Genomic DNA, 14,605 nt, shown 5'->3' with positions numbered 1-14,605 from the left:
TCTCCCTTCTTTCAAATGCTCTTGCTTTTGTGGTCTGCCCTGCCCTTCTCCCACAGGATTCCAAATAAATACCAAGCCGAGTGTTCACTCCCTCTTGGAAATGGGTTTGTCGACTCTGCCTTTGAACTGGGGGCTCCCATTCAACCCTCCAGAATAGGGTCCCTCGCAGTAGTATTGTGTGCCAAAAGCCGGGAGCCTACTCCGCACTCCTTGAATATGGGCTACAGTGCTGCCTCCCCATGCCCAATTCCTTTGTGAGCCTGAGACTCAATTTTTTTTGTTGCATTATGAATGATCGGACATGGCGCACAGGGAAGGAAGTCTAGAAATGTAAATTAGCATGACAGATAGGGATGTGCATTTGTTTTCAACGAAACACACAATTTTGTTGCCATTGTCTACTTCGTTGTGTTTTGGGAGCGCCCCGAAACAAACAAACAAAATTGATGGAATTTCGTATTTTGTGTTAGTGCGCCCTAACTCTGAAATTATGGAAACCCGAAACAAATATCTCCTGAACCGTGTTAAAAATGAAATTTGACAGAAAATGACACAAAACAATCAGTGCACATACCTAATGACAGATGTACACAGGTAAGCTTGCATGCTTATAGGCACGCACTGCATTTCAGCACTGGTGCAACATAACATGCATACTGGCTAATTGTCTTGGTATTGTCTGTTCCCCTTGGCTTTCTCTTCTTTTCTGCCCCTTGACAGGTATGTATGTACCAGTAAGTCTGACAGAAGATGAGACAGGACAAGACCTTGACAACCAAACACAGGAAAGAGGAGGAATTAGCACAGGAGAGGTGCCATGAAACCAAACTCCCTTCTGAGCAAAACCCACTCTAACTTCCTGTGTGGATTATTTTTAAGGAAGGCAGTAGGGATTACACCACAGCCAATGATGGAAGGCATGCATCTTTGGAGACAGCGAATGTCCAAGTTTTTAAAGTAAGTTTGTAGACCCAAAGGCACTGAACTGCCACGTCTTTAAGTTTGAAGGAGGTGGCTCTTCCGACCTCCATCCTTTTGAGCTTATGGTGGGTTGAGCATGTAAGCCTTCCAAGCATATAATGGGTTTGTAAGGCCATTAATGAACAGGCGTGGACACAGAAAAGTGGAGAATAAATCAAGCTGTGACATATACTTCCTTCATCTCATAGCCACATCATAGTATATCTCATGTCAAATATTGGCCTCATTCTGTACCCCAAACTAGTGCTACTGTAAGCAGCGGTGTTTGTAAAAATGTGAAGCCTTTAGTATTCTCACAGGACAAGCAGGATGGTAGTCCTCACATACGGGTGACATCATAGGATGGAGCCCAATCACGGAACACTTTTGTCAGTTTCTAGAACTTTGACTGGCACCTACTGGGCATGCCCAGCATGGCACTAAACCTGCAGCCAGCAGGGGTCCCTCTTCAGTCTTCTTTTTTCCGCGCAGCAGTAGCCACATGGGTTAAGGAGCACCACAGAGATTCCTGACAGGAATTTTCCTCAAGGAATTACTAAAAGCTTTCATATCTCACAGAGGGGTCCCTCCTTCAAATTTTTTGACTCTGCGGTACTCTGGTAAGTTTTTACCCATTTTCGGTCTATTCCCATTGAGTTTGGCCCTCGCGGCCTACCGGCTGTCGACTGTACCACGGCTAAATTTTTCAAAGGCCATGGCATTGGGGTTCCGTCGGTGCCCAGACTGTACTCGCACCATGTCCATAACAGACCCGCATAAAGTCTGTGTAATGTGTCTCGGGTGAGCATGATGTCCTGACTTTCACCAAATGTGCCTTAATGACACCAAAAGGTCGCAAGGCCAGAATGGAGAAAATGGAACTTCTCTTCCGTTCTCAAACTGACACCGTCTACTGCATCGACGTCGTCTGAACCGGCACCGTCCACTTCGCGCCAGTATCGGCCAGTGACCATCTGGTGTCGATGACTTCTCGGCCTTTGACGACCTCTACTTCCCCTCAGGACCAAGGGGATCATAGAGAGAAACATCGGCATCAACACCGGAAGTCTCGGACCATCGAGTAAGGAAAATCATCTACCTCGCCATCGTCTGAGCTGCCATCAAAGAAACCCCGTCCAGAAAAGGCACGACCCTTTCTGCGACCGGGTCACTGAGGCAACCCTCACCCAGACGGGCATCGGGAGCCGCGACTCCATCTTTAATGGTGGTCCCTCCGGCTATGCCTCTGCCTCCTTCTTCCCTTCCGGAGCCAGGGCTGCTTGCTCCAGGTCTCCATGAAGAACTGGTGCGAGGTCGCTGACTTCTTCATGGACGAGTGGTTAAGTTTGTGCAAGCGGCTGTACAGAACCTGCAACTTCACTTGCAGTCTACTAGGATCCCCAGGAAAGCTGACAGGGAAACAATATCCCAGTCCTACTAGCAGGGTTAAGGGCTGCAACAACCTGTTACTTAAAAGCTGTAACCCCATTGAGTTTTGCTTCAGCTCCCCACCCCACTCATCCAGAGCGAATTGATGCAGCTTTCTACATTCATTATTGACATTCATTATTTGTATTTTTGTTTTGTGAACGAGGTAAACATTTTGATTTTTAAGAGAAGGGGAAGTTAAAGGAATAGGGTGAGTATACTGCTCTGACATATGTAAAAAGAAAAATTGTGACAGTTGTTATAAATAACTGGTGTTCACATAAATAGAACTGTGTCTCTCACTGTGAAAGACTTTTATGCTTGAATATATAATTTCTCTATGTTCAGGCAGACTATTCTAGATTAGAAGCCTCATCGAAAGCAGCAGCTTTAGTGTGCTTTATGACAAGCTCATTATTGGTCCCTTGTATAGGAGTAGAGGATTTCTGATACACTGGAAATGGGTCCGATAAGAGCAGAGCTTCCCAACGTTGCCTGATGAGGCCCTCAGCCATTTAGGCTTTTTGGGCTATCCATAACGAATATAAGAACATAAGAAAATGCCATACTGGGTCAGACCAAGGGTCCATCAAACCCAGCATCCTGTTTCCAACAGTGGCCAATCCAGGCCATAAGAACCTGGCAAGTACCCAAAAACTAAGTCTATTCCATGTAACCATTGCTAATGGCAGTGGCTATTCTCTAAGTGAACTTAATAGCAGGTAATGGACTTCTCCTCCAAGAACTTATCCAGTCCTTTTTTAAACACAGCTATACTAACTGCACTAACCACATCCTCTGGCAACAAATTCCAGAGTTTAATTGTGCGATGAGTAAAAAAGAACTTTCTCCGATAAGTTTTAAATGTGCCTCATGCTAACTTCATGGAGTGCCCCCTAGTCTTTCTACTATCCGAAAGAGTAAATAACCGATTCACATCTACCCGTTCTAGACCTCTCATGATTTTAAACACCTCTATCATATCCCCCCTCAGTCGTCTCTTCTCCAAGCTGAAAAGTCCTAACCTCTTTAGTCTTTCCTCAGAGGGGAGTTGTTCCATTCCCCTTATCATTTTGGTAGCCCTTCTCTGTACCTTCTCCATCGCAATTATATCTTTTTTGAAATGCGGCGACCAGAATTATACACAGTATTCAAGGTGCGGTCTCACCATGGAGCGATACAGAGGCATTATGACATTTTCAGTTTTATTCACCATTCCCTTTCTAATAATTCCCAACATTCTGTTTGCTTTTTTGACTGCCGCAGCACACTGAACCGACGATTTCAATGTGTTATCCACTATGACTCCTAGATCTTTTTCTTGGGTTGTAGCACCTAATATGGAACCCAACATTGTGTAATTATAGCAAGGGTTATTTTTCCCTATATGCATCACCTTGAACTTATCCACATTAAATTTTCATCTGCCATTTGGATGCCCAATTTTTCAGTCTCACAAGGTCTTCCTGCAATTTATCACAATCTGCTTGTGATTTAACTACTCTGAACAATTTTGTGTCATCTGCAAATTTGATTACCTCACTCGTATTTATTTCCAGAGCATTTATAAATATATTGAAAAGTAAGGGTCCCAACACAGATCCCTGAGGCACTCCACTGTCCACTCCCTTCCACTGAGAAAATTGTCCATTTAATCCTACTCTGTTTCCTGTCTTTTAGCCAGTTTGCAATCCACGAAAGGACATCGCCACCTATCCCATGACTTTTTACTTTTCCTAGAAGCCTCTCATGAGGAACTTTGTCAAACGCCTTCTGAAAATCCAAGTATACTATATCTACCGGTTCACCTTTATCCACATGTTTATTAACTCCTTCAAAAAAGTGAAGCAGATTTGTGAGGCAAGACTTGCCTTGGGTAAAGCCATGCTGACTTTGTTCCATTAAATATGCATGACATAAATTTGCATGCATTAAGTCTTCATTGTGTGCACGTTATCTCATGCATATTCATCGGAGATATCCTGAAACCTTAGCTGGCTGTAGGGTCACCAGAACACAAATGGAATTATTTGGGACCTTCTGCATTAAAAGATTTTCCCAGTTTTGTGTCTTTGGGGGGAAAAAGAGTGCTTAGTGCTTAGGCCCCTAGGTTAGCAGGCATTAAGTGTTTTCAAATTACTATTTTTTTTCTTTTACTTTCCTCCTATCTTTCTTTTCCCCACTTGCCTCTTCAAGATTATAGCCTGGGTGATCCTGGCAATCCTGGTCTTGGTGCTGGCTGAGTGCCCCAAGAAAAGGTCTCCTCTGATCCTAGCCCCTTCCGTGCTGCTTGTTGAACACCAATAAGAATTGTCGATGTAGTGGGTAATATTCCTTCCCTACCACTGGGACCTGATTGCATTACCTCTTTAATGCACCCACACCCTGCTGGGACCTGCCACTTTAAACTTGTTTAACACCGTCTGAATTTACAACCTTATTTGGACTTCTGCCATAATCAGGACCGTTTCAGCTGCTCTTTTATAGATCCAGTATGAACTGGAAGGGTGCTAACTATTCCAGTGCAGCCGAAAGGACTGCTACTTCTGTTCTTATTGCTTCAAGTATAAAGTTATTTCAGGCAATGTGTGGCATAAGCTGTTTGCCCCAATATTCTTTCCTTTAGAAGAAAAATGGGAACATTATTAATGTTTCTTGGAGCATCATTTTCAATATTATGGATATGGATGTGCTGATTTCGCGTTCACGGCTTTAAAAATTATGAATAACATTACAATAGAATAAAACCATCTTGCATACTAATCTTTATATATTTCTCCTTATGAACTATAAACATATATTCAGTGAGACATAATCTGCTTGGTTATGAGACAATAAACTTCACCATGTTAACGGATGGCAGGAGCAGGCCTTTTCCATAAAGAAGGAAAAAAAAAAAAAAGAAAATAGTTGTAATCGCTGCTTTACTCCAAGAAACCAACTGGGAAATTAAACCTGAAAAAAAAAGTGGTGAAACCATGACTACAGAAGACTGTTTAATGAGGGATTTTTTTCCACTTTATGTTTATGGCAGACATCCTGGGCAGCTAAGGCCTTAAGGACCCCCCCCCCCTTCCCTCACTACACAATAAGGCATGCAAGGAAAACATTTGCTAAAGGCAATCCCACATGACTTTTAGTACGCAGAACTGAAAATAAGTTTACATGAAAACTAAATGTTATCCTGCCTTAAGTGTAGTGACGTTGTCATGGAGTTGGGTCAATTTAAAGCAGGCAATGGGGAATCTCTGGTCCTTGTCTGGTGTTCAATGTATCCCTAATGAAGATGTGTGAGATTGCACGCCGCCTCAGTTGTCTGCCACTGTGTCATATGATTGTTCATTTTAGGATATCCTGAAAACCTGCCTGCCCTCGAGGACCGGTTACTCACCCCTGATTTCAAGACTTAGAATTAAAAGTCAGCAAACAGTAGGTTTTCCATATGGCTCTAAGCTGAGCCCCGTCCTGATTTGGTCCCACTGCATCTATAGACTATTGATTTATTGCATGATGCCACCTAGTGGTGGGATTAGGTCCTGAGCAACAAACTTTGTTCCTCTTTCTGGAGGGAACTAAAGAAGAAACGATTTAAGACAATTAGGACTACAAGTCCATAGATTCAATGGGGTAAAACCAGGTTGGTTCAACTGCTCCTGATAGCATTGAGCCACCTGATAACTCTAACAAGACTTGGGTATGTCTATATTCAAAAGCTATATTCAGTGGGCTGGCTTTGGCTGAGAAGGGACATCGAGCCGTCCTGGTAGAGACTCTGTGAGAAGGAAACCCAGCTGAATAACATCAGAATCGCTAAGGAGGTGAGAAGCGAGGGATCAGCTGACCCAGAGTGCTCGACGTCATCACCAGGACCCGGGATCTTTAAAGTCCGAGGCACGCCGGCGCGCTGCCTAAGCCGTGCGCGGCTTAGACCGGCTTTGACCGTGTTTGGATGCATAAGAGTCCCTTCTAAGAAAGTGTTGGATAACATCTTTGGAATGGGAAAGAAGAGAAAAGCGAGATATACCACCTCATCGCCTACTATAACCAAAACTGGACCCATGGACGCCCACATAAACCGGCAGGAAATGCCAAGAATGGACAGCATGCGTAGCACTTCAGATGCAACGCTAAGTCCAGGCACAGCACTTACACGTCCACAGCCCCCAGGAGCAATGAAAGAGGTACTCCAGGCCAGAACAGATTCGCCAAATGTGAGTGATCTTGAATCGCAACATGTATTGGCAGAGACTGAACCAGCCACCTACGCTGAAGTAGGGGAGGAGAATATCATTGTTAATATTGGTGACTCTCAGATAAGTTCTGTAGATCCAGCCAATGTGAATCTAGGGGATCTGTGGAATGTATTGGTAAAATTGGACTCAAATCTAACTCAGGTTGACTCTTCTCTTTCAGCCTTAGTAAATGTGAATAGAATATCTATAGTAAATCAAGGTAAAAGAGTGAGTGAAGTGGAGTCAGCATTGAAAGATCTGTCTGTAAAAGTTAATAAGGCTCAGAATTTAGAAAGTATGATTGTTGGAGATACAAAATCGTTACATTTCCTGGCGTGTAGCCAGATGGACTCAGAACGAATAGGATAGTATCCGCGTGCTAGCAGTTGGAGACGGATCTGACGTCAGCACGGGGGTATATATATCCCCACAGGAAGCATAGCAACTCAGTAATTTCCGTCTCCAAAGCAGTTTGGAGTGCCTGCATGCTAGTTGAGCGTGCTTTCCAAGACTACTTTAATTTTTCTCTTTTTCTTCTCATTTTAGGTTCTACTTTGTTTTTTCCCGTCTATTCGACTTAGAGCCCCTCGCTCCTGCGGTAGATACCCAAGGGTACCTCCCCCAGCGAGCTCCCAGGGTGATTGCCGTGCTCCCCCGGCGGTGAAAGTCCTTGGTCCTGCCGAAGCGCGGCAGTAACACAGCCCCCGGACGCAGTCCGGGTGAGGCATATGAGGCCCTCGGTCCCGGCGTGGATGAGGTAGCGGGTGCATATCCTCAATTGCGGTGGTGAAGTGATCCCTTCCCCCGCAGCCGGAGACCGCCTGTGTTCCAGCCGGGAAGCGCCGAAGCTGGTAAGGAGTACATCTCTTCCTACGGGTCTCCGAAGCGCAGAGGATCGGCGGCGTGGCACGCCGTGGAGGACGCCATTGTGGGGCCTTGCTCAGGTACTCCGCGCCCGTAATAGGCGCGGCTTTCTTCCTCCTTGGCTTTGTTTCGGTGAATTGCTGAGCGCCTATTGAATGCCACTGACCGTATATTGCTGACCGCTTATTGCTGAAAGCTTATTGAATGCACATTGAGCGTATCTTGCTGACCGCTTCTTGATGAAAGCCTATTGAATGCAAATTGAGCATATATATATTGATGCCCGCTTCTTGCTGGAAGCCTATTGCATGCAAATTGAGCGTATATTGCTGACCGCTTATTGCTGTAAGCCTATTGAAGGCAAATTGAGCATATATTGCTGACCGCTTATTGCTGAAAGCCTATTGAATGCAAATTGGGCGCATATTTATGACCGCTTATTGCTGAAAGCCTATTGAATGCAAATTGAGCATATATATATTGATGACCGCTTATTGCTGAATGCCTATTGAATGCAAATTGAGCGCATATTGCTGACCGCTTATTGCTGAAAGCCTATTGAATGCAAATTGAGCATATATTGCTGACCGCTTATTGCTGAAAGCCTATTGAATATACATTGAGCATATATTGCTGACTGCTTCTTGCTGAAAGCCTATTGGGGGCCATTGCGTATATATTGCTGCCTGCATATTGCTGAGTGCCTATTGCATGCCATTGAGCTGGTTTCTTGGCCGCCTATTGCTGTGCACACGTTGACCGCCGGTTGTATTTAGCACCTATTGCTGCCGCATATTGTTGCTGGGCGCCTGCTGTATTAAGCGCCTATTGCTGCCGCATATTATTATTGAGCGCCTGTTGTAGTAAGCGCCTATTGCTGCCGCATATTATTATTGAGCGCCTGTGGTATTGAGCGCATATTGTTCAATGGATCAGAACACTGCAGATTCTTCAGCGACGGCGCCGCCTGCTTCAGGCATTGCAGCCCTTGGCCTCTGCTCTGCATGCCAACTTCGGGCCACGCGCAGTGATGACCAAGATTCTCTGTGTGCCCAATGTGAGGGGACCGTGCAACCTTCGGGCCAGGACCGGTCTCAGCCACGATTTGTGGACAGTTCCCCAGGGGCTACCCCAGAGTTAGGGGGCAGTCTCGACCAATCTGGAATCCCGGGGGAGCTTGTACCCCGGCGATTAGAGACTGCTTCAATTTCCTGGGTGGATCTCTTTAAGGGGATTCATGCCTTCGTACAGATGCAAACGGCTTCCCATCCAGGCCCTATGGTTTCTGCTGTTCCTGTGGTCCCTGCGGTAGCTGTGCCGGTGGCGGCTCCTGCGGATCCGGTTCCTGGATCCTCACGACCTTATCGCGAGCAGGACTTCCCAACGATGGACAGTCCGGATCAGTCCGACCAGGAGGTCTCGCAGGACGAGTCCGAACTCTCAGACGAGGGGGACCTTCCTCCAGGGACTGAGCCATATAGAACCATGAGGCGGTTCTTCCCTAAAGAGGATCTCTCCGACCTGGTGTCTCAGTGTCTGGCAGAATTGGATATTACAGGTCCCAGCGCTTCGGTGCCCTCTGCGCAGAACCCCCTGCTGGAAGGTCTGCGTCCTACAGCCCGCCATTTCCCATTCTTACAAGCGGCACAACAACTGATTGATTTGGAATGGGCGGCACCAGCGGCTGCCTTCAAAGGGGGTCAGGCTCTGAAGAGCATGTACCCATTGGCACCGGCTATCCAGGACCTGCTGGCGTGCCCTCAGGTGGACGCCTTGATTAGCGCTGTGGTCAAGCGCACTACCATTCCAGTTTAATGATGGCAAGACCATCGCCAAGCACCCAGATGTTTCTCTCTTCCTGCAAGGAGTCAAGCATATTCGTCCGCCACTGAAGTGGCTGGTGCCTTTGTGGAACCTCAACCTTGTTCTGGATTTCCTCGCGGGATCCACCTTCCGACCCCTTCGGGGCCTGTCTCTCCGTTCTCTAACCTTGAAGATGGTGTTCTTGTTGGCTGTATGTTCAGCCCGCCGCATTTCAGAGCTACAAGCACTTTCCTGCCGTGATCCATTTCTCAGAATCACTCCGGAGGCTATCCATCTCCGGACGGTCCCCTCCTTTCTACCGAAAGTGGTTTCACAGTTTCATCTTAACCAAACCATATCCTTGCCTACCACGGCGGGTTTGAAGAAATAAGAAGGGCGTTTATTATGCCATCTCGACATTGGCAGAATGCTGCCCAGATATTTGGAAGTGACTCAACAACTACGAAAGACGGACCATCTGTTCGTCCTGCACAGCGGGAAGAAGCAAGGTGAAGCGGCCTACCATCGCCCGCTGGATTAAAGACGTTATCAGAGCAGCTTACGTAGAAGCCGGGAAGTCTCCGCCTCTACAAGTCAAGGCTCATTCTACCAGAGCACAAGCGACATCCTGGGCTGAATCCCGGATGCTGTCGCCGGCAGAAATCTGAAAAGCGGCGACATGGTCCTCCCTCCATACCTTCTCCAGGTTCTACCGTCTGGATGTCCAGGCCCGGGAGGACTCCGCATTTGCGAGGGCGGTACTTCATGGTCCTCAGGCAGCCTCCCGCCCAGGCTGGGAGTAAAGCTTTTGTACATCCCATTTGTTCTGAGTCCATCTGGCTACACGCCAGGAAATGTTGAGATTACTTACCTGATAATCTCCTTTTCCTTAGTGTAGACAGATGGACTCAGCATCCCGCCCAGCTGCCTGTGTACATGGGTTTCACCGATTCAAGGTAAGCCATGTCTTCTGTTCCATAAGGGCGTACACTCTACTTGGTGTCAACGCCTTCCGGTTGGGAATGCTGGCGGTCTCCAGCTACTATCAATCGGTCAGGGGAATCCTGTTTTCACTTTTCACTGAGCGTCAGTACACATTTCCATAACAGCTTTTGCAAGGAAGACTACTGAGTTGCTACGCTTCCTGTGGGGATATATATACCCCCGTGCTGACGTCAGATCCGTCTCCAACTGCTAGCACACGGATACTATCCCATTCGTTCTGAGTCCATCTGTCTACACTAAGGAAAAGGAGATTATCAGGTAAGTAATCTCAACATTTCAAATTAGAAAATGTGGAAAACTTAGTTACAATCAAAAATTTGAGACTGGTTAATTTTCCTGTTACTAGGTTGTTGTCACCCAAAGAAATGTTAGTGAAATACTTGAAAGAGATTTTGTTGTATGATGAAAAGGATATACCATCTATTTCTAAGATATATTACTTTATCTCAAGACCTAATAAGGATACCAGTATGGTTGAAGAAAATTCTGTAGGTATTTCTACTTTCTTAGAAGAAAGTACAGACTTTATAAATAAAAGATCAACGCTCTTTGTGTCATTTGCTTTAGAGAGAGAGAGAAAGATGTGTTATTAGAAAGGTTCTTTAGGAATAAAGATCTTAAATTTTGTGGCCAAAAGGTGTTTATTTTTCCAGACGTCTCTAGAACCACCCAGGTTCGTAGGAGAAAGTTTCTGGAGCTCAAAAGTAAGACTCTGGAAATTAGTGCTACTTTTTATTTAAAATATCCTTCGAAGTGTTTTATAAATTACCAGAGTAAAAAATTTATATTTACTGAGCCACATCATTTAGATTGTTTTCTAAAAGATAAAGCGAGCCCAATAGAAACCAGGAGTTACCATCAGTAACAGCGCAAAAGAATGATTTAGAATGATATCCCTTCTTAAATGGTATTATTTGTTATGTATTGGATTAATATTAAGCCCCTGACATTATTTTGTTTCTTAATAGAAAAATTTGAGGTGAATTCCTTATCTAAGGGTAGTTATAAGTGAAAGTATATATGTATATTTTCCTATTAAGATTGCCTATGTAAAATGGAGATTTAGATTTATGTTTGTAATTTTGTTTTAAAACATAATAGAGATGATTGGAAAAAAAAAGCTATATTCAAAGCTGTATGCGGCTAAATTCTAACCGCATAAATCGGGGCATTCCAAGGGCGAGTTGGGAGGCAGCTAACTCCAATATTCGGAATTGGCCACTTAAAATCTGCGGCTAACTCTGGTTGCACTATAAGGCTGTCCTAAAGTTGGCTGGATATACTTATCCAGCAACTTTAAGACAGCTGGGACTATTCAGTGGCGGCAGCTGCGTCACTGAATATCCCTGTTAAGTTAGCCAGATAGCTATAGCGGGCTAACGTTATTCAGCCGTGGAGCGCTAGTTATCAGCCCCAATATGTTTGTGACTAGATTTATAGTATTTTTCTTTATTGATTTGGCAGTTTCCTCCTGTTTTGTTTTTTTTTGTTGGTTTGTTTTTTTGGAGGGGTGCTTCCAGCTCAGTCAACACCACCCTTTATTGGGCTACTGTGTCGTCATCCTTTATTCACCACTACCTAAGGACTTTCCCCCTGTGTGATGAACTCCCCGCTGAGCCCACTCATTGTAGTGATGGTCCTTGACCAGAGCCCAAAGACCCCCGATTTCCTCTGGAACCCTGTACGAATGCATACTGAGTGCAGACAATAGATGTCACCAGTGAGTGATGGCTGAGGCCCCCTCCCCAGCCCTGGCCATCCCAGGGAAATGGAAGACGTGACCCAGCAATCAAACCCCAGAGCCTCTGCATCTTCGTGCATGGCCCTGAGTCACTGGGCCAGCCCCTGATTATAGTCTGAGAGCTATACTCTTCCCTCATGTCACTAGGAAATTCTTCACTGGCACTTGGTTAGACTAGTAAAAATATATCACCTGCTGCATATCTTCTGAACAGTGCTTGTATATTTTTAGCCCTACATAGAAATCATACCTCTCTGTCTCCTTTCACCACTCGCTCCTCCATTCTTTCATCACCTTCAGAATCCATCATGCCATCCTTTCTCTGTCTAATATATGTGATTTAAGCTTGCTATGGGCAATTTGGGGTAACATAATGATTTATTTCACACATATTTCACTTAAAAGTATCTTTCGAAACGATTTTGCAAAGGGTTTTGAAGAGAAGTTATTTAAGGAAATGGTGTGTAAGAAAAGTCCCGGACTCATGAATTCCAATCGTACTTTTCCCACTGACTGTCTGTGTGGCCTTGGGAAAAGTCACTCTAATTCCTTGAAACTGGGCAATAATACCCATAATAACATTGCTTCTTCTCCCTATAGAAATTGTCATCCGGCTCAGGCATAAAATTTACGAGCCAGAGTGACTTTCTCTCTCAGATGTAGCAGAATGTATGAGTCAGAAGTAATACAATGGCAAAGTGCGTTGGCTAGCCTGGGGATGTGGTGGCAAGTGCTGTGCACTGCTACGCAGAGCACCTTGATTGTGTTCCCGGGCCAGGACTCTGCTTCCCTTAACCAACAGGGCTGGGGGCATGGGGCAGAGGTAGTGTTCGCAGCTCTTAGGGGGTCATTTATCAAAGTGCTTTATGGTGTTTTTGCATGCAAAACCCGCCTTTAACGCATGCGAAAACGCCATAATGCATGGTGCGATGCAAATTAGAAAAAGGGGAGGAGATTGGCTTCACAATTTGCGAAGCCATATTGCACAGTTTTAACTACACCTTTTTCATTAAGAGGGGAGAGGGAGAGACTGAGAGACTTGGCTATAAGGCCCTTATAGTACATAGGTATTTATACCTCTTATATGAGGCCCACCTAGTACCTTGAGGTGAGGTTTAGGTAGTAGTGTAGGGGTTAGGGGCCACTTTGACATTCAGAGTGAGACACATGAACAGAACAGTACACTTGTGTGAAAATTTGATGTCCTTTGGAGTGAGGAAACTCACACAAAAATGAGATTTGTACAATGTTCTCTCAATCTAGCTTGATGTTACCCAGGTAGAGAGTCCATCAAGCTAGGTTGAGAGAACATTGTACAAATCTCATCTTTGGGTGAGTTTCCTCACTCAGAAGGTCATCAAATCTTCACACGAGTGTACTGTTCTGTTCATGTGTCTCACTCTGAATGTCAAAGTGGCCCCTAACCCTTCCACTACTACCTAAACCTCGCCTCAAGCTACTAGGTGGGCCTTAGATAGAGGTACAAATACTACGAATCATAAACAGTGTTGGGCTTTACTTTTGGAGTTAGGTACGACCACTGTAGGTGTTTGTGAGGCTGCCTGTAACTGAATGATAAAGCATGTTCTGAACCACTGGAGTCCAGAAGGCTGAAATGGTGAAGTAAAGATGAGTCAATCTGTCCTACACTCAAATGGCAAATAAAAGCCTTATAATCACTTATAGGGAAGCCATGGGCCTTACAAAGGTATTTTAAAGCTCCAAGTGCTTCTTTCTTTATTCTTGTAGCTTAAAATAATAGAAACAACCTTCCTATTGTTGGTTGGGATGGAAAATGTATTTATTTATTTACTTATTAATTTCCAAACATTTGATATTCCACTTTTATCTGGACCGGACTCAGGGTGGATGACAATAAATTAGAACAGCTTAACAAGTCCATCTTGGAGCAAAGACTTGCACATAAGCACCAGTACAGAATTATTTTCATTTTACGCAGTACAAGGTGTAGGTCAAACTCTGTCAGACCATACCAGAATGAATATAACTTAATATACAGTATAGGACAGAACAGAAACAGACCAAAGAACAATAGTACTATTGACCTCCCACCGCGTGGTGAAGGTATTGTCACATCGTTAAGTAACAATGCACGCCAACTGCAGTGTCTACAAGTGGCCCAGAAATACTTTTTTTTTTTAATTTTGAATTTTTTCTCATTACATTTCAAGCAAGCAACTTGATTTGCAAGCAAGCCAAAAGAAATAATTACAATAGAAAATACCAATGCTATTTATAAAAAAAAAATAAAAAAAATCACAGAATATTGCTTCTAAAGTCCTCAGCAGGGGAGGATTCCAAACACAACTTTAGGCATAATTTTACAGTAAGGAAAAAATAGGATCTTATACAAAATGCATATTATGATCGAATAAAGCTGAGGTCTTTAAGTACTCATTCGATAGCCAAAGGAGAAGAAGTATATATACTAGACTTTTTCTCTTTCAGGAATTCAGAAAGCCGTTGCAGAACTACCCTGAAACTTAACAATACATTTACATGGGAATTTCAACAGAAAGAAAGCCCAAAGTTGTACAACTTGGGGTCTCAG

The sequence above is a fragment of the Rhinatrema bivittatum genome, chromosome 18 (assembly GCF_901001135.1).
Source record: "Rhinatrema bivittatum chromosome 18, aRhiBiv1.1, whole genome shotgun sequence".
NCBI lineage: Eukaryota > Metazoa > Chordata > Amphibia > Gymnophiona > Rhinatrematidae > Rhinatrema > Rhinatrema bivittatum.
The sequence above is the reverse complement of the archived record's forward strand: the minus strand, read 5'-3'. Positions refer to the sequence as shown.